A 26,672-nucleotide genomic window follows, 5' to 3' on the forward strand; every position below is an offset into this window, starting at 1 on the left:
AGCTTCCCGGGCCCAGTGCTCTCCGCACAGCGTTTCCGTGGTTCGCATTAGACAGTGACACTTGTCGACAGTTTCCACGAAGGTGCGGCCACCTGAGGAAGACCCTGAAAGATGAGTAGGCTTTTGACAGAGGAGTGTGGATGAAAAGGGTGTGCAGAGCGTCCAGGCAGAGAGACTCTCAGACCAGGGCAGGAGCTCAGGGCCCCCTGGAGGCCCCGCGGCTCAGGGGGCGCCCTCCGTAGGGAGTGTGCTAATTTGGGGGCTTTGTACCAGGAGGAGGAGCTTGTGATCAGACCTGCCCTCCAGGAGGAGATGACAGGGTGTGAAGAGCTCTGGAAAATGCTTCAAGAGAGTTCTCCATGCGTCTCACAGACATTTAGTGAGCACCTACTCTAACCACACCTTGTGTTCAGTGCCGAGGACCCCACCATCATGGAACCTCGCACCTCCCGGTGGAGTTAGGGTCATTGAGGGGTCTTGTCACAGAAGGCCAGTATGATCAGCAAATTCCAACCCAGGCTGCTCCGCAGGTAGTTGAATGATGGGTTTATCCCATGTCCCAGGCCCTCCTACCCCCCCCCCCCCCACCTTTGTCTCAAACCCGTCCATCCCACGGCACCTGAGAGAATAAATAGATTTCTCTTTAAGCTAAAGCTAAGTCAGTCATTCACTTCTGGATTCCTAAAGGGATTTATCTGAGTCTGCTCCCCGTACTGCTGAGGAGAGTATTCATTAACATTTGGGAACCCAGTCCTGGGCAGGGAGAGAGGATTCGATTAAAAGGTATTCTTTCTACTTTTTAATCTAAGAACTCTCTTCCAGGTCCCCCAGGTGACTGGCTGCGCTCTGCTAATCTATAGTGTTTCATTAGTATTTATGAGTCTCGCATTATTAGCATTTCCAGGAAACAATCAAACACCTCCTTGGAGGCAGGAATCAAAAGCCGGGGCTTCCATAGACTGCTTTGCAAAAGAGGCCCCACTCTGGGCCTTCGAAGTACACCCCGGGAAACCCACCCTTGTGTTGGCTCTCAGTATCTATTCTTGTAAAACAGAAGCAGGGGCCAACCAACCTTGAGTGTTTGATGGTGGTTGTGGGGGCTGGGGCGGGGGAGAGGAAAGAGTTACTTTCGATTTGCTTGAAACCCAAAATTATTCGTCCCTCTGTTCTCCGCTGTCTTCAGCGGTCAGTCATCCATTCATTCTGTCTTCCCACAAACTTCCACATGCCAGGGTGTGTGAGGTGTTGGTAGAGAGCGATGGTCTGGGAGCTGGAGCGTCTGGGTCTGAGCTTGCTGAGTTCTCAAACCTCAGCTACAAAAGGGAGCTGGTTAGCTGTCCTTGTGATGATGATGTGAGGGCTGAAAGAGCTCACTGCATTTAGTGCGTTTTGTAAACTGCAACAAATGCTGCAAAACAACCTGTAACAGTGGAGCATGTAACCATCGCCAGGGAGCAACAGGCTGAGAGCCTTGGGCCCTTCTCCTCCATCCCTTCCTCACCTCCAAGCCTCACTGCCCAAGAACCATGGGCCCGCCCCCTTCCAGTGACAGGGCTTCACAGGTCACTTCCTGCTTGTGGCTGGTCCTCAGGGCTGTGGCTGTGACTCTAGACCCAGTGACAGGGATGGAGAAGGGTCGCTTGGGGAGCATCTGGTGTTGCTAGGAGGACTGCTGAGCTCATAAAGTAGGGTTTGGGGAGGCCCTGCAGGCCCCAGCCCCCACCCCAGCCCCAGGTTCTGGGACCCCTGGCTGTGGATGAAGAAGGAGGCTCCTCCCCCAGGAAGTTCAGACCCACCCCTGAGAACTGAGAGCTGCTCCAGGGCTGTCCAGGGCTGGTCCTCAGGCTGCTGTTCCTTCTGAGGCTCCCCAAGTGGGGGGCGGGCATTCATCTGTACCAGCCTCTCCTTGTTCCTGTTGGCTGGTAAAGGCTTTCTAGGAACATCACGATCACAATGGCACCTGGTTAAAATCCCCGAAACCAACTCCAGAGTGACCAGCAGTTCCAATCTTGGGCCCTCTTGTGAAGCTGGGGAGGTGGGAGTTCAGGTCTCTCCCCAAACTTTCAGGGGTTTCTCGGCCGCAGCTGCAGACTCCTGGGTTTGTGTGGGGCCGTCTCCGGCTGGAAGTCGGGGACAAGGCCCTCCCCTTGGGCTTCCCTCAGAGGCTCCACCAAGCCTCCGACCTGGCGCTGTGGCCAGGGGGTGCTTGCCCACCTCCTCGCCGAGGGCCCGGGGACAGCACGGTGGACTCTGGCCACTCTGGCTGCCCGAGTCATCATGGGAACAGACAGTGCAGATTCCGGGGCTGCTCCCCTGGGGACCCTGAGTCAGTAGGACGGAGGGTCGGGGGTGAGGGCCCAGGAACCGGTGCGTGACAAAGCGCCCAGGTGTTTCTGCACAGTTATTGGGATCAAACACTGAAACCTGGCCCTGGGCACGATGAGATGGATCTACCCAGTTTAATTAATTGCTTCAAGTAATTGGTCCAGATACAAAGTGGGAATCTCTTTTCTCCCTCCGTACAGTACGCATATGTGGTGTGTAACTAGATATTGAGTGTTTGAGGAAAATAGGTAGTATTTTCCACTACGAATCAATGTTATAATTGTGGCTGCAATTTTGAACAAAAGCACAAATAGTTCATCAATATAGAATTGATTGAAGCGCTGGGATTATTAAAAAGAATGAAACGTTGCTTTATCGTGTAGACACTCTGCACTGGGAGAATGCAGAGAGGAGCCCTGTGGTTGGGACCCCACCACGCTGATAGGGAACAGGGGCCAGCAGGGGCTGTGACTCGCTGGACACACAGATGGCAGTTGGTGGAGTCAGGGCCAGGGTCGATGTCTTCCAACTCCTGGCACCTCCCCCTGCCAGGTTTCCCTACGAAAGTCCATAAAAATAAGCACTGAGGCAGCTTGTGGCAAGGCGCCCACCGCGTCCCCGCCCTGGGCACAGGCAAGGCGACCTCTCAGCCCGAAACATCTCTGTGGGGCCGTGTGACTGAGCTCTGGCCAAGGGAACGTGGGGTCCCCCGTGTCCTCCCTGTTTGCTCACTGGTTGGCCGCATGCAGAAGACCGTGGGGAGGACTCCCAGGCCCTGGAATGGCACAGAGGGGCAGCGTTCCCGAGTGACAGGCCCAGCCCCCTTGCTGACCATCGTCAACTGTGGAGCGAGTGAGGAGTAAGCCTTTGTTGGCAAAGGCCCGGAGATTTCAGGATTCTTTGCTACAGTAATCAGCTTAGGCTGACAAGCACAAGTGACAAAAAGCTAATGTTAGTAATGAGTGTAAGAACCACACACTGATGATGCAACGACCCTCCTAAAATGCAGCTTTGACTCAGAGGGGTTCAGCTAAGTACTTCAGGGTGCTGGTTCTGGGACCACGTTTCCTGGGTTCGGATCCTGACTCTGCTGCTCACTAACTGGATTGCGTCAGGCAGGCCGCTGAGCCCCTCTCTGGGGCTGTTTTCTCATTTGTTCAGTAGAGTTGATCATAACAGGCTGTCCTGAAAAGTAACAGTCCGTGCACGGGGCAGGTCTCAGAGCCAAGCCTGGCGAGACGTGCGTGCGTGCCTCATTATCTGACCCCAAACAAACATCCGTCAGCTCCTCAATCAGGGTGCTTCTGCGTACCTTTCTGGAGTTCGGGATGGTTCTGCAGTCGTGACATTGATTATCTAGTTTCCTTCAAAATGGGGCACTTCCTTTCTCTGTCGTTTGCCTGTAGTAAGGGGACACTTTCTGAATTACTCGTCTATTCTCAAAGTCACCATTTCAGAATTAAAGACAAGACATGGTGCAGAGGAGCCCGGAGTATGCAGTCTCTTTACCCTCTCTGCGGGTGGCACACTTCGGGCGGAGCCTGCAGGAGCCTCCCTCCTCACCCCCCACCCTCTCCCCCACCCCAGGCTGTCCTTTTGTCTTTCCACCGATGCACTTAATGAGCTCCGAGTATGTGGACAGCCACCAAAGCACAGGAGAGAAGGGGGATAACCAACAAACAAACCAAGACACATTGTCAGGGCGACCTGGGGAATGGTTGCCTTGGCCCCGCGGAGGGGACTTGGAACTGAGGTCTGACGGATGACAAGGATCCGGCATGTGCAGAGCTCAGGGAGGGGCCTTCCAGGGGCAGAAACAGCAGGGCAAAGGCTCAGAGGCGGGAAGGCTCCTGGAGGAGTGAAGAGGCCAGTGCGCAGGTGCTCCTGAGCCCTGAAGGCGGAGCAGGCTTGCCACCAGGCAGCCCTGGGGGTGGGGCCGCGAGGGCGGAGAAGGAAGGAAGGGAGGGTTCTGGGAAGTCAGGCCCCCTTCATCCCGCTGCTACCCCACTGTCCGAGCCGCAGTGTGACTCTGGTTTCCTCCCGCCAGCTCCACTTGCTCAAACCCCCTTGTGATCACTGTCTTCCTCTGCCTCACTGCTTAGATGATGATCACGAAGCTTCTCAAGGACAGCTCTCTCATGATTGGGTCCCCGCGTCATCCCAGCCTCGTCTCCCACCACCCTTCTTCCCCTAGGTTCTCCCACACAGTCCTGCTTTCTCCCGTGGCGAGCTTTGCACACACTGTTCCCTCTGCCTCTTTCCTTGCTCCGCTCACGGAGGTCCTCTGTCCCTAAACCATCCCAGACAGACTCCTTCCTCTCCTGAGCTCTCATTGTAACCTCCACGGCCTTGGTCTTACTCTGCTGGAGTTAGTTTTCTCTGAAAAGCAGGACGGTACAAAGGGGCGTGTGCTGCGGACGTGCCTCTCGTGCCGGGACAGCGGGCTAGCAGTGCCCTTGCTCGTCTGCACGCTGACGGCCTCGCTCTGTGCCCATCACGCAGCCGGTGCCCACCCAGTCAGCATTCGATGAAGCGGTGAACCCTTCCCATGCTTGGACGAGGCGGAAGGCGGGCTGTGTGTCCTTGGTTCCCCTGTGATGGGTTGAATTCAGCCTCCCTTCCCCCCTCCATTTACATTGTACTGGCCTGGAGAAGTCCTCACCCGAGCACCCGAGACTGGCCTTGTTGGGACACAGCATTTGTGCTGATGTAACTTAGTTGAGGTCACACTGGAGCAAAGTGGGCTCCTGATCTAATAGGACTGGTGTTTTTGTGAAAAGGTGGACATTTGGACATGGAGGTGGACACGCACAGAGAGAGGACAGTATGAGAAGACACTTAGAGAAGATGGCCACTCACAAGCAAGGAGGGGCCTGGGATGGACTCTGCCTTCACCGCCTTCAGAGCGAGCCAACCCTGCTAACCAGCGCTCTGAGCTCCTTTCCAGCCTCCTGAGCTGTGAGACCATGGTCTGAGTCCCCAGTCTGTGGTGCTTGGGGACGGAAGCCTCAGGGAACGATGAATATAACTGTTTTGCTTCACCCCCCACCTGCACCCCCTCAGCTGGTCCCACTGGCTCTATCTATCCCAGATCCGTCCACTTCTCTCCATTCTGAGGCTTGGTCGCCACTGTCTCTCACCTAACTACTGCGAAGGCTAACGAACCAGGCTCTGGAGCTCCTGTTCCCTCCCTGTAGCCTGTCTTCTCACCGTGAGCCGGACCGTGTCACCCTCCCCTGTGCCCTGGACACACCTGCTTCAGGCCTGTGCCCCCTGCAGAGCCTTGTTTAGCCCCCAGGTCTTGGCATACCTGATCGCTTACAACATTCAGTGCTCAGCTCAAGTGCATTTCTGCTGAAATGTAACCTCAACGGTTACCCCATCAAAGGCTTTTCTTAACCAAGTAGCTGAGCGAAGCCCCACCTGCAGGCAGCCACTCCAGACGGTCCTGCCCCACCACCCTCTAGTACAGACTTCCCTTCCCATGCAATGCTCTTGTCACTTCGGTTTGCACATTAACTGACTGTCTTCCTGTGCTGAAAAGTGATCTCTGCGAGAACAGGGCTCTGGCCTGTCTCATTCTGTCTGGATGCCCAGCGTCTGAATGAATGAACGACGTCATGCCTGTTAACCCAGAGGTCCTCAAAGGAAAGACAGCTTGAAAAAAAAAAAAGTTCAGCAGTCAACCCAGGTCACTGGGGAGAGAGAGCAGGAAGGCAACGAAGGGCATGGGACAGTGACCATCGGTCACATCAGAGGCCAGACTTTGATGACAGTTACCCATTATCTAGCCCACAGGCCACCAGATACTCCAGCATGTAACTCGTTTCAAGAGAAAATAATGATCAAGAAAATCCCGTATCATTGAAAGTGGCAGGGAGTAGGGGGTGGGGAGGGCTTTATCAACTTCTAAGTAAGCACCTGCCTTCCTTTTGCTCAGCCACAAAGGATGCATTGTGGCCGGGGCTTTCTGATAACAAGGGATCCTTTCCTAATTACTATATGCTCTATTTCAGGTTCAGCAGAAAAGAAAATTAAAAAGCGCCATTCATGCCACTCCAGGTTCCAATGAGTCGGTCTTTCAATCAATCAAGGATTAATTAAGCTATGCTGGGAAATACAGAGGCAGTAGGAGACACCCTATCAACTCGGAGATGGTACCAGAGAGATAACTACAGAGTAACTGTAGAGCAGGGGAAGGGTGTGCAGAGCTTTTAATCTGGGCCTCTGCGGACTTTCTCTTTCGGAAGCCCTGCAGTCTCTGGCCCCTTTTATCTCTGTCCTCTCTGTTTCCTCTTGTCCCTGCTCATCCCTCATCACACTGTCTCCAGTGGGTCCAGGCCAGAGACTCTGCGAACGACTAGTCCTTCTTGCTCAGCCTTATGATTAGGTGCAAGAAGCTGCGTCTGATTTTCTGAAAATTCCAACTGTGTGTAATTGAGCTGATATATAGTCAGCATCTGCAGCCTATGCGCACTGGTCAACAACTTCCTCCCATGTCTGTCCCCAAGATTGTCCAGGGAAAAGTTCTGGTGTTTATTCTCCTGAACCAGAAAAATCACAATCAAGAATGTTGTCTCCTCCACGAATGTAGTGTGAAGTCTGGGCAACATTCACTTGAGCACCTTTTCAGTTTTCTCTCCTATAAATAGATATTCACACATTTCTCAGAGGGTTAGGTGTTTTATCCATGGTAACCTCAGTACCCAGCACAGGGCCTGGTAGGAAGTGGGTGGGCAATAAGTATTTGCTGGATGGATGGATAGATGGATACATGGACGGATGCATGGATATATGGATGGATGGATGGATGGATAGATACATGCATTGCTGGGAAGAATAAAAAGGATAATATGTGGAAGGCATACAGCTTAAGTACACCCCACACAGTGGGCGCCTTAAAATTGCCTTGAAAACTATATAACACTATATTCTTTATTCTACTGCTCATGTTGTATGAAAGGGGAAAATATCCATTTAAAGAATTATTTTGTAACCAGAGTTTGATCAATTCTCCATTACACTGGTTTGGAGACTGAGTCAGCCGGCTCCAGGGGTACCAGGGCAGACGCCCCCTCACCCCCTGCTCGCTATTTCCACTCATTCCCAGCACACCTCCCTCTCCCAGCCGCCCTGACCTCCAGGATCCAGTTTCTCAGGGGTGCCTTGTTTTGCCCGTCACTCTCGTCTTTCTCCTCTTCATTTCAGCGAGAATGCTCGCTTGTTTTCCTTTGGTGCCTTTTGACATAGATACCTCAGGAGGCCAAGGCCTCAGAACAGAGGGCTGGCACATTGTCTTATCACCTTTCCCAGGAACAGGGGATGATCTGTTGAGCCAAAAAGCCGCCATTTGTCGTGTTCTTACCAAGAGCCCAACTCTGTGTGCGTAATCAGGGTTTGACAGACATGGCCTCATTCAACAACTCGGGAGGCGGGCTTCTGTGCAACCCATTACACAGATGGGAAAACTGAGGCTGCCAGAGATGATTTGCCCACGGTCATGCGACTGCTCTAAAGTGCAGAAGAGGTTTAACTATAGTTCCATCTGAGTCCCAACATCCCGCTGTGACTTCACCTGGTCCTGCCACCGCCCTGGTCTCTGCAGGCGTTTCAGGCCTACGGTCCCTGGACTGCCTGCTCCCCCTGGAGTAGGGACTGCATTACTGTTCTCAGTGCTGTCATCTCTGTAGGGAGAGCCACAAACAGGAGAAACGAGGGCCAAAGGCCAGCCTTGCCTTGTAGCTGTCACCTCCCGTTTAATGGCTTGACTTGGCCTTTGACTAACCAGACACATGAGGAGGAGGAGGGACGTTGGCAAGAGAAATGAATACATGTGAAAACATCCCCAGCACAGTATGCAAGGGTGGCAGAGGGGCGCCATGGGAGGAGCAATGAGCTAGGAGTCAGAGGACCCAGTGCTCGTCTCCATCCCATTGTCCTACAAGCGTCTGACTGTGGACACGAAGTCAGCTGTCTGAGCCCTTTCCTCATCTGCACTCTGAAGCTACCAGCCAGCCCAGGTAGACCTCAAGATGGTTGTGCAGAGCAGACAAGATGTACGTGTGAAAGGGACATCGAGAAGGGGAGACTGCAATCTAACTGCACCGCCGCGTGTGGTAGAGGATGATGTTAAAAAGCTGAATGAAAGCTCAGACGAGAACCCAGGGCTGCCCATCCCCATGCAGTGGGCCGCCTGCCTGGCCTCTCCCCACCCTTTCCCCCTGTCCCTTTATGAATCAGAATCCTTATGGGCCTGCTTCCAATCTGGAGAATTTGTGGGCACACACGGCAGCAACACTCACACTTGTGTTTGCCCATATGTGTATATTTGATCCGACCACAACCTGGGGCTGGTGCTAATGAAACCTGTTGCCATGGTTACAGTGAAGTACCTCAGTTCTACAGCTCTCATTTTTACTTTGCAAACCTATTTGGGAAGGGTTTGGAGCCAGTGTCTGTGGGTGTGGTGGGTGTCTAGGTAAAGTGTTGTTTTTGGAGACGGTGAGCCAGGCTCTGAGGTCATCTCTGAGTGCAGTTGGGGGCAGGAGGGGCCGTCCCCCTCCACAAATAAAGGCGGGGCGCAGCAGCTGATGGCCAAGTCTTCCAACGTCACCTCCTTTTGGAGGGAAAGGGTGCTTTTTGAAAAAGCAAGAAGACAACCAAGCACTTGTGTGATTCCGGGTCTCCCACACAGGTGGTGGTGGTTTTAAAAAAAGACTTTAAATTCGAAGCCATGTAATTCACTTTAAGATTGCAGAAGGGAACGCGGAGTTCTGCAAACTTTGCAGCGGTAACCGGAAGGCTGATTTATTTTTCTCAGAGGTGGTCGCGAGGCTGGAATACTTGAGAAGTAATGGAGTGGCAAAAATAGACAATTATGCAATGCCACAGCCATACAGACAGGGTTTGGTTTTCCTGCCCGTTTCCTCCCTTCATTGAATGTTAACTGAAGCTCAGGGCAGTTAATGGCCCAGAGTTACCTTGCTGTGATATTAAGGCTTAGGATGGGAAGGCCAAACCATGGAGGGAAGGAGCTGAAATGCCCCCATTCCGATCCCTGGTCCCCGCCCGGGCCCACAGAGCGCCCAGCCCAGAGGGCTCGGACTTGCCGGCTCTGGGCGGTAGGCTGATGCCGCCAAAGATGAGCCTTCCCTTCCTGTCTGCTCCGGTTTAAATCTGCCTCCCACATGTCGAAGGCAGTTTTTTCATTTTACAGTTTTGGTAAGTGGTTGTTGGTGAAGGCACGGGACCTGTGCGAGTCCCCAGCGTGTGCACTGAGCACCCACGCGGGCCAGCAGCCCCTCTGCCTTTCACAGACGGTGTTTTCTCAGCCTCGGGGACGCGATGCAGCGCTAGGTGCCTCCGCACTGTCAGCTGTTCCCGCCAAGCTCCTGTTATAGATTTGGGAATGACCATGCCCTCCCCGATGCCCTTGGTTTGGGGGCCCTTGCCCCCAAACGCCTTCCTCACCACCCCCCAAAGGCCCTTTCCAGACGGGGCTGCTGGCATTGTAATATGTGCAAACAAGTGATTTGGGAGAATGGGTAGAAGAACTGTTTAAGCTACAGATTCAGGGTGGGGGTGGGGGCCCCACAGATCCTAACGTGTACACACACACACACACACACACACACACACACATACACACACACCTGTAGATTCGGGGTGGGGGCGCCCACAGATCCTAACGTGTACACACACACACACCTTTGCCTTGGTCTCAAGGCCCCCTCCTTCCCCATCCACCATCTCTGTCCACCATTCCTGGAGACCTCAAGCTCTACAGAAGACTTTCTGGGAAGCACGTGGGCTGCTAAGAGTGGGGGGTGGGGTGGGGGAGCTTAGACCTGGTCCCCATCTCTCTGCAGGGTGGCCTCCTGGCATGACTGCCTGCAGGTTAGAGACCAGCCCTTAGGCTTTATCTCCCATGCACAGCCCAGAATGCCTTTTTTTTTTTTTTTTAATCAGACTAACAAAGTATCAGATACTTGAAATAGGACATCGGGTGGGAACATTTTGATAGAGCAAACGGTCGCGAGGTGTGTCCCTGCTTCGGCTAGTGGGAAGGCAGGAGAGGGTTCTGGGGAAGGGGGTTGGCTTGTGGCAGCCAGAGGAGGGGACAGGTGTCCTTGTGGTGCCCGAAGACGGGTGGGCAGGGCTGCTCCTTGGGGGACAGCCTGTGGACCCCCATTCTGGCTCTGACTTTCTTCTGGTTGTATTTGTTGAGGCTCCTGCAGGTTTGTCAGAGGAGTGAATCCTTGGCTGCAAGGGAGACTGAGGGTCACGAGTGGGGGAAGCTCACAGACTGGTCTGAGGACCCCTCAGACTCTCACCTGTGACTTAGCGTGTGTCCTTGGGAAAGGCATTCAGTTGCTTTGGGCCTCAGTTCCTCCAAAATGGGAGAAAATGTTGGACAAACACACAAGAAAGTGACTGTGTGTGGTCTGGATGGAAGGACCCGGTGGGCAGGGCTGGATGGGAGACTGGTTGATCTCTCCGTCCCTTGGTCCTGCAGGTTTAAAAGGAACCAGCGAGTGGACGCTGCGTTAGAGCAGACAGCACCGTGGATGTGCTCCCAGGCTGTTAGGGACTGCACATTTAGTCCTAGTCAGCATCTTTTCAGACAGGAATAGCAGGGACGTGGCAAGAACACGACCCCTCAGTTCTGGTTCTGCCAGGTAGTCAAAGTGGCCTGAAGATCTGGGGCAACTTGCTCCCATGCTGGGAGGTCTTCTTGCCTCCAACCCAGAGTGGCTGGATGGCCACCCCTAACCCCTACCACCGGGCCACCCCCACCACCTGGCCACCCCCCACCACTGGGCCACCCCCACCACCTGGCCACCCCCACCAGGCAGCTTTCACCTGGCTGTGCAGTGGTGCTGGGTGGCCCAGGCTTCCCAGGGCTGGCCGAGCATGTCCCCCCTGCTGAGCCAGTTCTGAAGGACACATTCCATGCTCTGCCTGGAGCAGGGTGTCCCCTGATGCCCCTGGGGTGGGGAGGTTTGTATGGAGGGGATGTGAGTCTCCCTCCACTCGTGTACAAGTCATGCTGCAAGCATGCTGGTCTTCGTATACAAAGAGGCTAATAGTATGAATAATAATTATTTGCATCAATTAAATGTGGCACTGGAATGATTTTTCCTAAGGTTGCATATGGATTTTTATTTCAAGAAGTGCTAGTTAAGTATCTGCTATGTGACCATCATAGTGTGGAGGGAGAACAGAGAGGTGGAGGTTCCTATCCAAGCAGACTTTCTGTTCTATTTTTAAATTTATTGCTTCTTTAGAGAGAGAGAGAGGGAAGGAGGAGGGAGAAAGAGAGAGAGAGAGAAACATTGATTTGTTATTCCTTTCATTTTTGCTGTCATTGGTTGATTCTTGTATGCGCCCTGACCACGGATCAACCCCGGAACCTCAACAAGTCAGGAAGACACTCTAACCAACTGAGCCAACCGGCCAGGGCCCAAGCAGAGTTTCTTAGTGAAACTTAGAACATTCTTGTCTGGTAAAAGTTCACGTCCCCGAACCCTGAACCTCCAGTTCCGTATCTCTAAGATGGGAAGATCAGCCCACTGACCACATCTGCATCCACTGATGGTGTGAAAGTTGGATAATAATACCATGAGAGTTCTTTATAAGCTGAAAATGCCTTACCAAGTTTAATTTCCCAAAATAATAATAGCAATTAGAGGCTGAAGTCAACGTCAGAAAGCCCACCGTGCACACCCACGGGAGAGGAAAGGCATCAGTGTTGGTCAGGGGTTTAAGGGAGCGGGTGTAGCATGGAGGGAGAGGCGGACATTCGGAAAGAGAAGGGAAGTTGGGGTGCACTGGATAAGAAGGGACCCCGAGCACAGAGGCACACGCAGACTGGGGGAAGAGGGTGCACAGGCGCTCTGAGGAAGAGTGGGAAAGTGAGGTGGCCTGGGCCAGGCTGGTGCGGTGACAGTGGAGGGCTGTGCTGTAATGGCCCCAGGCAGGCCCCGCTGGTAGGGGAACAGAGGACAGACTAGTGTCCATGTTTCAGGGGCCACAGTCTCTTACCCAGTCTCTCCTGTAAGTCAGGGTATGCCCTGGCTGGAGCTGGGGATTGTGCTGGCATAAGCCCTGTCCCTGGGCTCAGTAATCACAAATATTACAATGAAAAAAATAAAAACCCTTTTATTAATAGCATACTTCTCTGTTAGATAAAATCTGATTATGAACTGAAATGAAATATTACCATCCCAATCAGAAGGACGCTGCTATTTATCTCCTGCTCCCTTGGGGAGAGGGAGGAGGGCAGAAACTCCCGAATGAGTCGCTTCCCTGGACTTCGGATGCCAGAGGGCTGGTGTTCTTGTGGCTGGGGAGAGGGCTGCCCGAGACCCTGCATGGATAACTCATCTTCATGTGTTAAAGGCATCTGCAATGCGTTCCTTCGTTCACATGAGCAGGGGAGGGGTTTCCTGCCCTGTTTCGCAGATGAGCAAACTAAAGTGCAGAAGTCTGTTCAAATTTTGTTTAAAATGACTGAGCTGTTAGTGGCTATGGGCAGACGAGTCCGGTCTCTGGGTTGCCCGGTGGGATGTTCTCTCATGATACTAAATCCTAAAAAGCAACAAGACAACGCCCCAATGGGGGCAATCAGTTCCTTCTGTGGTTCTGAGACGCCCTGGCAGCGGTGGTCCCTCTCTCATTTGGGGTCTCACATAAGCTTCTTTATCTGGGACCCAACACTGCCCAACCCCACCCAGGCACCACTCTGAATCTCCTGGCCTCTTTCATGTAAGTCTCAGTTACAATGCTGCTCTCCTTTGGAGACCTTCCATGACCTCTCTGAGGTGTGGCCCCTGCCCTGCACCCCTCACTGCCCCATGATCACAGCCTGTAATGTGCTTCAGAAGCTCTTTGCTTGTTCACTCGTCTCCCTTCCTTTCTAGACAAAATCTGTTCCCATCATGACGTCATCCCCAACACGGGATGTGTTTTCCTCCTGGAAAATATATTTGCCGAATGAATGAATGAAAGAACAGTTGAATAGAGGAAACTGAGGCTCACTGAAATGAGAAATACCCAAGGTCTCACAGCTCATCAGTCAGGACAGAGTGACACTTCTTCCCCCAAATACCCAGTGGTCACCTCACTCTGCCACATGGCTTTCTGGGTTTGCACACAGCACTGTGGTCAGATAGAAGACACTCGGGAAAACACCCACCACCTGGAATTTCAATACTCTGGGGTCGGAGAAGTCCGAAAGGTTGGGCTCAGATGCCAGATAGCCTTGGGCATTCTGGAGGGGAGGCACACCCTGCAGGCCTCTTTTGGTGACTGGCTACCTCTGCATCTTTGGTGAGGCTGTCAGTGCCAAGGACAGAGATGACAGGAGCGAGACCTGATACCCCAAGGTTGCTGGCCTCAAATGGAGCCGGACTCTGCCTGGGGGGTGCCACACTGAGTAGTTACCCGATGCCACTTGGGGGTGTGGCGCTGGGCAGCCGTGTTGTTGGAAAGCCCAGGTCGGCTGTGCTCCTAACATTTCCGTGTTTGTGAGCTGATGTTGCATTTGGTAATTCCTGATCTATGAGCCAGCTACGTGGAGCCTCCGTGTGTGGGGCCCTCGGGCATCTCACCGCCTCTCTATTTATTGTTGCTGCAAAGGCTCTCCCCGGGGTTTTCCCAGAGGGAGGGACTTCCGCTGGCTTTTTCCTCTCTTTCCTGAGCCCCGGTTGTTGACACAATTGAAGCCAAAGGGGCCAAGAATTGCCACGTCTGCTGTCTGCAGTCCAGCTGCAGACAGCTCAGTGCACAGGTGTGGGGACCCACTTGGTGCATGGGGACTGGGGACCTCCTCTCTAAGGCTTTCCCAGACACTGCTGCCCAGCAAGAAGTAGACACCTGCCAATGACCCGGGCCGGGGATTCCAGAGTGAACTAAAGATGCAGATTGTGAGCTCAAGGAATTTGTTTCTCGTTGGGGGAAGGGATGAGCACAGGGAACCAGGAGAAAGCACAGCTGGTTAATGTCCCAAGAGGAAAATGCTAACAGATGGTTAGGGAGCAGTCAGGGGGAAGCTGTCACCTGCAGTGAGAAAGCGGGCAAAGCTTCAGGAGGGTGTGATGGGAGCTGGCACCTGCAGGGACAGTGGGTAACTCAGTGCAGGGAGGGTGGGCATGACAGGTTCTAGGTTGCTCAGGAAAGCACAGCTGGCGCAGAGAAGATGCACATGTGGGCCCAGTCTCCTGCCAGACCTGGAGGTTTCCAAACTCCTGCTGTTAACCATGGCAACACTCAGCCCAGCCTGAAGCTCTGACCAGGTCGTTCCTTGAGCAGCCTGGCACAGGCTTGGGAGGACTCCTCATGTCTGTCACCTAGGACAAGGGCCATTGCTGGGAAACACCCCCCTGCCCCTGCCTCCTTTCCAGGGTCCTCTGGACTGGGGCTGACCGATGCCGTGCCGGGCTAGAGGTCCTTAGGGGATGTTTCATATGTTGGGCCATGAAAGCAAATTCCTGTGTGAGCAAATTTGAGTGGACAGGCAGTAGTCTGCCACCTTCTTCCACCGTCTTGAAATATACTTTGTCCCTTTGTCTATTTTTTTCTGTGTGTGTTTGTGTGTGTGTGTGTGTGTGTGTGTCACAGAGAGACAGAGAGAGGGACAGAAGGGACAGACAGGCAGGAAGGGAGATAGATGAGAACATTGATTCTTCATTGCAGCACCTTAGTCTTAGTTGTTCATTGATTGCTTTCTCATATGTGCCTTGACCAGGGGGCTACAGCACACTGAGTGACCCCTTGCTCAAGCCAGCAACCATGGGGTCATGTCTATGATCCCACGCTCAAGCCAGAGACCCCACACTCAAGCTGGTGAGCCTTGCTCAAACCAGATGGGCCTACGGTCAAGCTGGTGACCTTGGGGTTTCAAACCTGGGTCATCTGCCGTCCCAGTCCGATGCTCTATCCAGTATGCAACCACCTGGTCAGGCTCTTTCTGTATTCTTAAATTTGGTGATAATCCTGGTTTTAAATCTGGGGTTTTAAGTGCAATCAAAGCTGGTTCCAGTTGGCTCTGTTCAAAGGACTGCTCTCTCTCTCTCACCCCACCCCCCGTACACACTCAGCCTACCCATGGAGCAACATTGCTAACATTTAGCACAAGGTTGGTAGAAACGGAATGAGACATTTGTCCAAGAGGAACAAACCTCTATCAGAGTGCAAACTGGAAGCCCACAAGGGCTTCCAGTGAAGGGGTTTTGTTTCCTCCCCAGCTTTCCAGTTTTAACAGCATATCCTCCCTACGTTCCCACCTCACCGGTGTTACCCTTTGAGGGAGTCTATGAGTGGAAATCGAGGTCCCAAACATTGGAGTCACATGCCAGTGTGACAGGGACTGTGAATTCCATTTGCAGAAGCATGTGTTTATAAAGCTGTGTTTAATGAGCAGCTACTATGTACCAGATACCACGCGCTGGAAATACCACAAAGTGATGGCACCAGATGGGCGGCTGGGGGAGAGTCAGATCTTACCAAGAGTCACAGAGGTTTATAAATAAAATAGTCCTGGAGCCAGGGAAGAGCACTAAGCTCTTGGTGGAGACCTCAGTTTCCTCATCCATAAAATAGGCATACTAGTTGAGCTGTCATGAGGATTAAATGAGAAGAAGAGGTGAAGTGGTTGCTGCAGTGTCCGGTGTGCACACATACAGTACTCCATACATGTTGCTACTGGTACCTGCTGCTTTCTACTCAGTCACATAGAAAAGCATTTGTAATTTATCCAAATATTTTCTTTGTCAAGCATCCAAATGACTTGGTATCTCTGGGACAACAAGAGGCATTATTATTCATGTGTAAGATCGAGGACAACAAATAAAGGACCAGGTATAGAAAACGTGCCACTGAATATGCATATATCTCCAAGGAAGGAAAGTGAATTTGTAAGTATGTTGATAAGAATGCGGGAGACTGGTAACTAGACTGGAGGTTCCTCAAAGTTAACCTAAGAATCACCATATGATCCAGGAATTCCACTCCTAGGTATACCCAAAGCAACTGAGAACAGACACTCACACAAATCCTTGTATGTGCATATTCACAACCACAAAAGGTGGAAACTGCCCAAATGTCTAGCAACAGATGAACGGATAAACAGATCGCGCTACATACACACCATGGAATATTACTCAGTCGTGAAAAAACACAAAGCACCTGCAGATGCTAACCTACGGCTGAACCTTGAAAACATTATGCTAAACGAAAGGAGCCGGACACCAGAGGTCATATACATTGTATGATCCCATTCATATGGAATAACAGAACAGAGAAGCCCATGGAGACAGCATGCAGATTGGGAGTTGCCGGGGCCAGGAAGAAGGAGCCACCGGGGGTACCTGCTTAATGAGTGTGGGGATCTATCGAGGGGTGAAGAAAATGTTTTGGAACTAGATAGAAGTAGTAGTTACAAATCATCATGCATGTACTAAATGTCACTGAATTGTTCACTTTAAAAATGTTAATTTTAGGTAATGTGAATTCCACCTTAATAAAAAAGAATGTGGAAGGAGATAATTCAAAAATTCTTGAAAGCTAATAGATGGTAAACCGAAAAGGATGGCACAGTTACCATGACTAAGGAATATAAAATGTCATAGCTTTTTTTTTTTAGTGTGAATTTATTCAATTCACTCCAATAGCAGATGTTGAATGACCACATGCCTCAGTGGTTTAAGTGTTCCTACCGAAAGAATACTATTTTTAAACCACAAAACACTCCTGGAAAATGTCAGTCAGGAAGGAGCATCGGACCTTCTTCCCCATGGGGCACATGCTCTGTGACGGTGTTCCCTTCCCTGGGCCCAGACAGGATGGGGGACGTGCGGGCATCTGTCTGGAATGAGGTGTTCTTTCCATGGCTGGCTGTGGAAAGCTGTGCTGTGTGTCCACTGAACACAGAGCAGGAGTCAGCTCTTTTCTCCAAGGGTCAACAGTGTCCTTAGAGCTACAGAGGGTCCGGAGATTGGACATCAGCAAGCACCCTGAGCCCACCTGGCCTTTTCCCTGGACCAGAGACAGCCTTGGGCCAGGTGTCAGTGGGCTGGAGCTGAGTTTCTCACTTGAAACCAGGAGAGCTCCGAGCAGGTTGGGTCTGGGTGGCAAGACCTGTCAGGTTGCTTCCCGCTCCCCGTGGAGGTTTCACGGTGGGGTGGGGTAGGTCACCCATCCAATTAGCCTGGAGCTTTTCACCCAGGCCACTGCTCCTCAGCAGACTGTGGGTTTTGGGGGGGGGGGCGTTTCAGGTTGGGCACGGGAGGCAGAGTGACAGAGGGGAGGCTGGAAGCCATCCGTCATTCGGTCATTTACACAACAGGGGCTTGACAGATGGTGCAAGTCTGCAGGGCGGGCCTGAGGAGTGGTGTGCTGTCTCTCAGCGTCACCCGTTGTCCCGAGCATAATGTTGAATAAACAGCTGTGATGGGTTCTAAAAGCCACCAGGTGGGTGGGGGACCGCCATGCCTGTCCTTTCTGTATGCTTCAAATTCTCAGCATCACTGTGCAACACTATGACTGCGGACAGCCTAGCCTGCACACTCAAAATTCCTGAGGGCCAAGAAAGGTTGGGTGGAATTTGTTTACTCCCTGTCCCTAATCATTGGGAAGGTCACTATGACCCCGGTGTTAGTTCCTGGGTGAATTCAGGCCAATGCGCACGAGTGGCTCTCTGGAGTCTGGGCGTTGATAGCAGAGGGGCTTCAGGAGGCTGGCGCTCTGTCCCCCGGGTGGAGACAAGGTCAGAAAGCTTGGGCAGAGGGCACAGACTCAGGATCTCACTCTGGTTGGGGTGAGAAGGTAGGCTCCTGACTTATATGCAGTATCCTCTTCTTTAAGATGGCCACGGTCACGTGTCATTTGGGTGACGACATGGCGTGTCCACTGAGTACTGCTCTGTTCCCATAATACTATAGCTGAGGGACTCCTCAACTCCTCACCTGTCCCTGCCCAACCCCAGCCTGGATCCCCACCTCTAGAGCTGTGTGCCTGCATTTTCCCTTCTTGGGACCACATAAAGACTAAAAGCTCCGTGATACGCAACTACCCTCTCTGTGATTGGAGTTTCCCCCCTTTCCTGCCAATTTTCTTTTACGACTCATCTGGAAAGCAAAAAGAAATTGCGGATGGGCTTTCCTGAAGCCTGTCTGGCTTGAAATTAGTGTTGTATTGCAGGAGAATGGAAGTCAACTGGAGAACTTCCTAGCGGGAGGACGTTATAGGCGATTAAATGCAAGGGCAAGCCTGCCGGGGCCTGTTAACAGTCGTCCATTCTGACGAGACACAGAGCCATGGCGAGGTTTCTTTCATGTCTCAGCAACACCCTCCACGGAGGACCATGCTCACAGTTGTGGGAGCAAGTCTCTTCCCAGGGGCCGGGTTTCGGTTTGGACATGGCCACGGCCCCTTGGGAGTTTCCCCGAGAAAGGAATCTTGTGTTGGTGTGAAGTTCATTCTGGAACTCAGCTACCCTTGTCCAGTCTACACTGAAGGGACACTCACATCCCCAGATGGTGACCTGATGAGATGGCTCAGGTGGATCCCGGGGAGACTTGGACAACAGTACTGCTCTGTGGCCCTGGGGACAGACCTTCCAAGAATTTGCTGCAGATTTGCCTTTTGCTGCTTGGCGAGGTAAAAGGCCTATCTGCCCGTCTTCTCTCTCTCATTGTGCCAGGGACGAGTTTCAGGGGCTCCTGTGATTGGCCAGGAGCCGTTCTTGTGGACATGTTGTGTATCAGTGTTGGATGTTTCCCTACAGCCTTCATGACACATTTCAGGAAACACTGACACGTTCAAGGCCCCTAATGCTGTTTCCTTCATCCAGAGGTCTTTGGGAATTCTCGAAGATCTGCTCCCCGTCTTCCCTGGAGCCACTTAGGGGAAGATTCGACTTCAAGGGCAGCCTTTTTATTTTACCTCTCTGCCAGCATCTCAGTGCCTGTGTGTGTCCCTGTGTGTGAGGTACACAGGTCCGAGGACAGAAACCCTGCTGTCCACTATTCCTGAACGGAGAGACCAAGCTCGGATTCCGGTCCCTCCCTGAACCAGCTGGTGACCTGGGCACACACTCTGCCTCCCTGAACCTCAGTCTGCTCATCTGTGAAGTGAGGGGGTGGGTGGCTCCTTGCTGTGGTGTTTTTCCATTTGAAGTCTTCGAGACTGTGGTGACTTCCTCCTTTTCGTCAACAGCCAGCCCTATCAGAAGTCTGTTGACTTGAACGTTTTGAGGTTGTCGTAAAATTCTAGTTTCACTGGGTGGGAATAGGTCAGGCAGCCCTGCTTGGGACAGAGGGGAAAATCAGAGATATAACCAAGGCATCAACTGATGCTCAGGTCCAGGGACAGTGCTGGTCTAACCAGCACCTTGGTGAGGGTCAGAAGAAAGTGTCCCCTCTGAGTGGACTTGGCTGCACGTGGGTGGTCCACGGCCTAGCATGGGGAAGAGTGGCGGCTTCCAGCCCCTTGAGCTCCCAGGAGCCCTTGTGCAGTGCGTGAACCACATAAGTGTTAGCAGTCACTTCTTTGGGCTGTGTGGCAAGGGGTGAAATGAGAAGTGACCAGAATAGAGGTATGTCACTGATAGGATGGGAGACATAATTACTGCCTTAAAATATGTCTTGTAGCTAAAGAGCACTATACCTCCACAGTCCATCTGATAGCGTCAAGAAGCAAAACTAGTAATAATAATAAAAGCCCTTACATTTCCATAGAACCTTACAATTTATGTAGCACATTAAATACACTTTCTTTTCCAATTTGACTCCGATTTTAACCATTGCCCTGGTGAGTGATAGTTATCTCCATTTTAAATATAAGGGAAGTGAAGCTGAGAGATTCAAAGACTTAAGAGCAGCTAATCGTGGTCAAGGCACGTCTGTCTGGTTCCCAGTTCAAGGTTTGTTTGTTTGCTTTCTTCCACACCAGGACACGTAAGATCATGACCTGGGCAGTAGCGGCCAGACCTGACAAACTACTCGAAAGGGGGTTAGAATTAGTCTGCGAAAGACATCGCTTGTTTTAATGATAGCAAAACTCTCGCACACAGGAGCAGTAGCTAGGCTTGGAGTATGAGTACTGGGCAGATCTGCTGTCCTACTAAATTATTCATGTCTCACAGAGGAAGTGATTTCTGGTGATTGGCTTGTTTGGCTAAACCCACCTGGGCTACCTGTGTGCCATTCCCTGGGGGTTCTCGCCAGTACCTCCGCTGTCACCGTGCAAGGCATCCAGGGGAAGCCTCAGGAGTCAAGACAGAGTCATTGGAAGTCAGCGTGTGAGAAGGATATCTGTAGGCCGTACTGACAAACCCAGGGCTCTCAGAATCAACTTGGTTTCCCGGGGGCTCCTTTGGCTGTGCGACATCCGGAGTGGTTCACCTGGAGCCTCCTCTGTCTCTCCCTGAGCTCCAGACCCAACTGCTCACTGCCTTCCACTGTCCCCACCTGGACCTCTCCTGCGACTCTCCAACTCACACATGTCTCAAGCATTAACTGCCTTCTTCTCCCACATCTGCTTTCCAAGCCACTGCTCCTGTAGTTCACACGATTTCCACCATAGACATCACCAGACATCACCCACAAGCATCCTCTCAAGCATCCTCTCTTCCATCCATCCCTCCATTACTGCGTTCAGCCTGGACCAGGTGTTTTCACTTTCCTTCCTGAAAACACTGTGAGACCCATTCTCTTTTCTCGACTTCCACTGCCATTACCTTAGGTAAGGTCCTCCCTCACATGGCACCCCATCTCCCCAAGCCAGCTTCCCTCTGGTCATTTATTGTTTCTCCAAACAGATCTGACCATAATCCTTTAAAAACCCAAAGTGACTTCCCCTGGCTACAGGAGAGGGCTCACGGTTCTTAGCAGAGTAACGTAATGCCCATTACTTGCATTTCCCCCAACCCGCCCTTGATTTTGCCTATATTCTTTCTCTGCCTGGCCACCCTTCCCTGGGACCTCCTGTCGTTCTCAACACCCTGCCCGTCCATCCCCTCTGCAGTGTTGGCTTCCCAGATAGTTCCGAAGGGAGCATATCACTCCCTCCTTGGGACGGTTTCAGAGTCCCAGGGCCACTGCTGTTCTGCTGTGCATTATTCTGAACTGCAGCTTCTGTATCTGCCCTACTTATCAGCTTGTGGGCCCTCAGAGGCAGAAGCTGTCTCATTCTTTAGGAAATTCCCACGTCTTGACATACAGCCTGGCACACAGTAGGAACAGTGGATGTGGAATGAATGAATGGATGTACTACTCTCTTTGATGAAAACAGTGACTTAGCTTGTTGAGTGTTTGCTATTCTCTTGGGTTTAGTCTTCAGGGAAAAGGGCAGAAGTCATCCTCTCTTTATGATATAGGCTACGTAGTGGCCAAGTAGGGAGGATGGAGAAACTTATGTTCTGTAATGCATTTCATTCCTACAGTTGTCTGGGATGAAAATGGGGAGGCAGAGTTTCAGAGGAATTGAAGGACTCAAATCAGATTTCCCAGCCCAGTGCTGGGCCAAGGGAGTGCACCACAGACTTAGAGGCCACCAACCTCCTAGGAAGACCCTCACTGAATTCCTTACATGGTGCTTGCAAACCATTTGTAAAAGGATCAGGAACAAGATGCATCAATGCATACATCTTCCTTATAACTCAAGAATCTCCCATTATCCAACAGGACTTCAAAACGAGGGGTCCTTAAACTTAGCTTCAGGTCTCTATGAACCTTAGTGGAGCCCACGAAGCACAGCAGCTTTGGGAGGAAAGTGCTTCTGAGAGGCTCAAGTGGACGTTTCCCTGTCCTCATTCTAGGTGGCTGGTGGGCTGGCTACCCGGATCCCTGTGAAATTAGGGCCGTGCTGGTCTGCTTTGGTTTCCCTTTAGGTTGGCAGAGCTGGTGTTGCCATTAGCTAAGGTCTGTCGTTGATTTAACTCTGCTATTGCATAATGTACTCCTGAGAAGCTCTTCAAAATACTAGGGAAACAGGTCTTACTGTGTCCTGTGTTCTGCCTTCATGGGTAGGGTGGGGCTGGCCGTGGGACCTCAGAGTGAATCCAAGGAGTGAGAAGCAGTCTGTGTCCCAGCAAATCCACGGAGTCTCGGGGTTAGAGGGGCCCGGTCCCATTCCACCCCTGGCTCCAGGCCACCTTTTCGTTTTGGCCACTTTGTTAGCCAGGGCAGAAAATTTGGCTTCACCTGGAATAATTCTGAAGCATTTAAGCTTTAAGTTTTTGGAGTGTCTCTCAGGCCTTAATGTTGTCAACAGCAAACAAAATGTCCCTGGGTCCCTCTCAAACCGCTCCCACGGGCAGCTGTTGTCAACTGGAGTCAGCGAACTCCACCCCAACCGCCAGGAGCCCATGTGGACTGGGCCAGACACAGATGCGGCGCCGGGGATCCCCGCCAAGGGAGGGAAGCCGGCGGAGAGCTGACGCTGTGAAGGGCGGAAGGGCGACTTAGAAACAGTCCTTAAATGTGACTTATCGCTGGGCGCTGGTCTCATCCATCCTTCTAAAGGAAGAAGTGAGCTGGAAGCCCCCTTCCAAACAGAGGGCAGCTTACCACGTATTAACACACACACAACAACAACCAGAAAAAGTCTCGAAACTCACCTTTCGGTCCCCCGAAGGGCTTCCTGCTGGCGCGGTCGCCCCGGGATCCACCGGTGCCGGCCGTGTCACAGTGATCGGTTGTGGGGCAGGTCCAGGCTCCGTGAAGGAGCCCCTGCCGGTCCCCGCGGGGCGGCGCGAGTGCCTACCTGCGCCGGGGACGGCACCCTCTGTCTTCCCCGCCCGCCGGCCGGCCGACGCCTCGCATTTTTGAGGTTTCACTCCAAGTCCGTCCTGCCCCTGATGTCACAGCCGCAACTTCCTGAATCCGCTGCGCTCGCTCGCGGGCTCCCCGGGCTGGGCCGGGTGTCCCACCAGGGCGCGCGGACCGCGGTGCCCTGGGTCTCAGGCGCACACGCCCCAGCCGCGCCCTCCGTCTTCCCGCCAGTCCCCCGCCCCCACCACCCGCCCGGCCGTTACGTGCTGGTGCCCCCTCCGTCCGGGACACGCCTCCTGTAGGACAGGGCGCTCCTCGCAGGGAGCCGGTCCCCAGCCGCTTCACAGCCCGCAGGAAAGTTCCCAGGCACGTGAGACCGAAGTCGGGGAAACTCGGTTTTTAGCGGAAACAGCCCGGAGCTCCCTAATAGAGCAGCCTTCCTGGAAAGGGGGTGGAGGCGTTGCAGCGGGAGGCCCTGGGGCAGGCTGGGTGAAGGCCCCGAAGCCTCATCTGGACAGACGAAAGCGACCAGCTCCCTTGTCAACTGCTGTGCACTCAGTGGGGCGCGCACAGCGCCTCTGAAAGTCTGTGTCATTACACAGATGGGAGCTATTCGAGCAGACCAGGAGGCAGAACTGCCTTTAGAGATCTCTCCGAGGTCCTTCCCTCTCATCCTCAGTTGCCCTCCACTCACTTTTACTCAGTTCTTGGTGGGGCCAGTTTCTGGCACCTGGGACGCTAGAAAATGAAACGTTGGATGCAGGACTCAGGACACAAAGCTCCTGATGACTCAGGACAGGGAACTCATTTACAGTCTCCAAGGTTACTGTGGGTAGGGGAAGGGGTCCATGCCAGGCAGGGGCCTCCTCCCAGTCATCTCGGGAATTCCTCCCAGGACATGGATGTGAGATGCTGCCCTCTTGACTGTTGTTGCCAGGTTCCCAGGCACCAGTGCCAGATGCTAAGCCAGGTCTTGCTCTCCACCTACTGTGCCCAAGTGCTTGTATCTTTTGGCCTTTGCATGTTAGTGTTCAAATGACTGGTGCAGCCAACTGTCTCTACGAGGGACAGGGGACACCTATCTGTTCATGCTGGGAACGCCAAATAGAGCTGGGTTGAAAGACCTAGGAGAGGCCTAGTCTGTGGTGGTACAGTGGACAAGGCGTCGACCTGCAACACTGAGGTTGCCAGTTCAAAACCCCAGGCTTGCCTGATCAAAGCACATATGGGAGTTGATGCTTCCTGCTCCCCCAACCCTTTTCTCTCTTTTTCTTACTCTATTCTCTAAAATGAATTTTAAAGAAATTAAAAAAAAAAAAAAGAAAGAAAGACCTAAGAGAACACCCAGCCCTCCAGTCAGAAATGCCAAGGATGATAAGGAAAAAGAAAAAACATGTTTTCTTCCCATGGAAGGAGATTAGATGAGACTCTCTTCCCAGAAATCTGGGTGGAGTGAACTAAGCCTGGATGTGAAGAGGAAGAAGGGGAAGCTGTGTCCAACGTTAGAAGTTCCAGACCGAGGGTGTCCCTCAGTGTGTGTGTTTCCCAGACCGGGGAACGCTTGATCTGCAGTCACACTTGGAGCCCACAGTTTATTTCTGTCAGGTGGACTTGGTTCCCCTCGCCCCAGCAGCCGAGAGGCAGTGTCGTGGCTCCAAGAGAATGAGGAGGACAGGTGTGGAGACTGGCCGGGGGCCTCGGGTGCTGGCCTAAAGGATTGGGAGTGGACATCCCCTCCCATGCTAAGGAAGGACACTGGCCATTGGGCCCGGAGCTGCAGACATAACGTATCTGTCAGTGTTTCACAGCCCACCAATGAGACGTAGTAGTAGTCTTGCTTTACAGGTGAGGAAACTGCCATTCAGAGTAGTTAACTCCCTCAAAGTCACATAACTCATATACGGTGGAGCCTGGATGGGATTCCAAGTGTTTCCACCCTGATCCGTCCTTTTACCACTGTCTTAGCAAGCAGAGGAGGAACCCCCTCCCGCAAGGAACCTCGCCACTGAGCAGGGGTAATGTTCAGGCCCGGAATGAGGCCTATTAAGGAAAAGCCACAGAAAATACTTTCCTGGAAATCTAGAAGGTTATGGATCGAACAGTTACTTAGAGTTGCTTTTAAGAGAAAAGGTGAGCCTGACCAGGTGGTGGCGCAGTGGATAGAGTGTCAGCCTGGAATGCTGAGGACCCAGGTTCGAAACCCTGAGGTCACCAGCTTGAGCGTGGGATTGTAGATATAACCCATGGTCACTGGCTTGAGTCCAAAAGTCACTACCTTAAAGCCCAAGGTTGCTGGCTTGAAGCCCAAGGTCTCTGGCTTGAAGCCCAAGGTCGCTGGCCTGAGCAAGAGGTGACTGGCTCAACTAGAGTCCCCTGCCCCAGTCAAGGCATATATGAGAAAGCAAACAATGGACAAATAAGGTGTCGCAACTATGAGTTGATGCTTCTCATCTCTCTCTTTTCCTGTCACAGAGGAAGGAAGGAAGGAAGGAAGGAAGGAAGGAAGGAAGGAAGGAAGGAAGGAAGGAAGGAAGGAAGGAAGGAAGGAGAAAAAAAGAGAAAACTAAATGAGAGAAACTAAGGCAACTGACTTGAGCTCAGAGCTTCTTGGGGTATGACTATCAATGTTAGGAAGAAAATCAGAGGCCTGCCTATAAAGTGGTAGCTCTGTGATGTCTCAGAATCGAGGAAAGAGAAATTGTGACTCACAGATGCACCACATGGTAGACTTGCTCACACTGGATTGCCAAGGCTGCAGGTCTGTTGAGGGTCTGACGCTACTAGGAAGATGCAGTTCTGGCAGAGGAGAAGGAGTGGGGGCCTAGCCAGGATGCTCTCAGTCCGGGCGGGTAATGTATCCCTGGTTAAAGAGCAGGTTAGAGCACCCACTTCCTATTTCATGCTCTTGGCTGTGAAATCCCAACTCCGATGAACTCATGAATGGCTCCAGGCAACCACAGTGCTGTTTACATTTCGCTTAATCCTGAAACAGATTTGTGTTCCAAGACTGAAAATTTGTGTGACCACCCACTGCTAACTGTAGCACCTGCTGAACCCTGGTTTCAGTATGTTGGGGACAAAAGGGATTGTCTCTCTCTCATGTGCTGTGGAGACCAGTGGGGCATCTAGGAGAGACTGCAGCCTGCCGGGGGGGCCAGTACTGACTACACGGCTTTCCTCCAGGCCGGGCCCTGATTTGGACAGGTGACTCACACTGGTGGTTCAGCATCCATCCCCCTGTGCTGCCTGCCGATTCTTTCCTATCGGTTTGCAAACTCCCTGAGTCTAGAAGATGTGTCAACCATAATGTGTTTGCACCCAGATGGGCATATTCTTCAGGTATGGAGAATATTAAACTGAGAACATCATTTTACTCTCGCTGAAAAACTGTGGTGTATTTTTGCCTGCAACACTTGGGCGAGTGTCTGGAAGCATGAACAGGCTGAAAGGCACTGACCAGGCAGGCCGGGTGCTCTGGGGAGCAGCTGGACGTCAGAAGGGCTGTTGACAAAGCATTGGCTGTTAGGAAATGATCAGCCTATTAATGATGTGAATAAGATGAGACTAGACTTG

At 52.3% G+C, this 26,672-nt stretch overlaps 1 protein-coding gene across 1 annotated transcript in view; it reads right to left on the reverse strand.

The window, feature by feature from the left end:
* Window positions 1-23,324, reverse strand: part of KIAA0040 (KIAA0040 ortholog) — a 29,001-nt gene extending 5,677 nt beyond the window's left edge. The window contains exon 1 of the mRNA XM_066371568.1: window positions 22,946-23,324. The gene's annotated coding sequence lies outside the window, so the exon portion shown is untranslated. The remainder of the gene's footprint in view (window positions 1-22,945) is intronic.
* Window positions 23,325-26,672: the final 3,348 nt, after the last annotated feature.

Source organism: Saccopteryx leptura, chromosome 2 (assembly GCF_036850995.1).
Source record: "Saccopteryx leptura isolate mSacLep1 chromosome 2, mSacLep1_pri_phased_curated, whole genome shotgun sequence".
Lineage (NCBI taxonomy): Eukaryota > Metazoa > Chordata > Mammalia > Chiroptera > Emballonuridae > Saccopteryx > Saccopteryx leptura.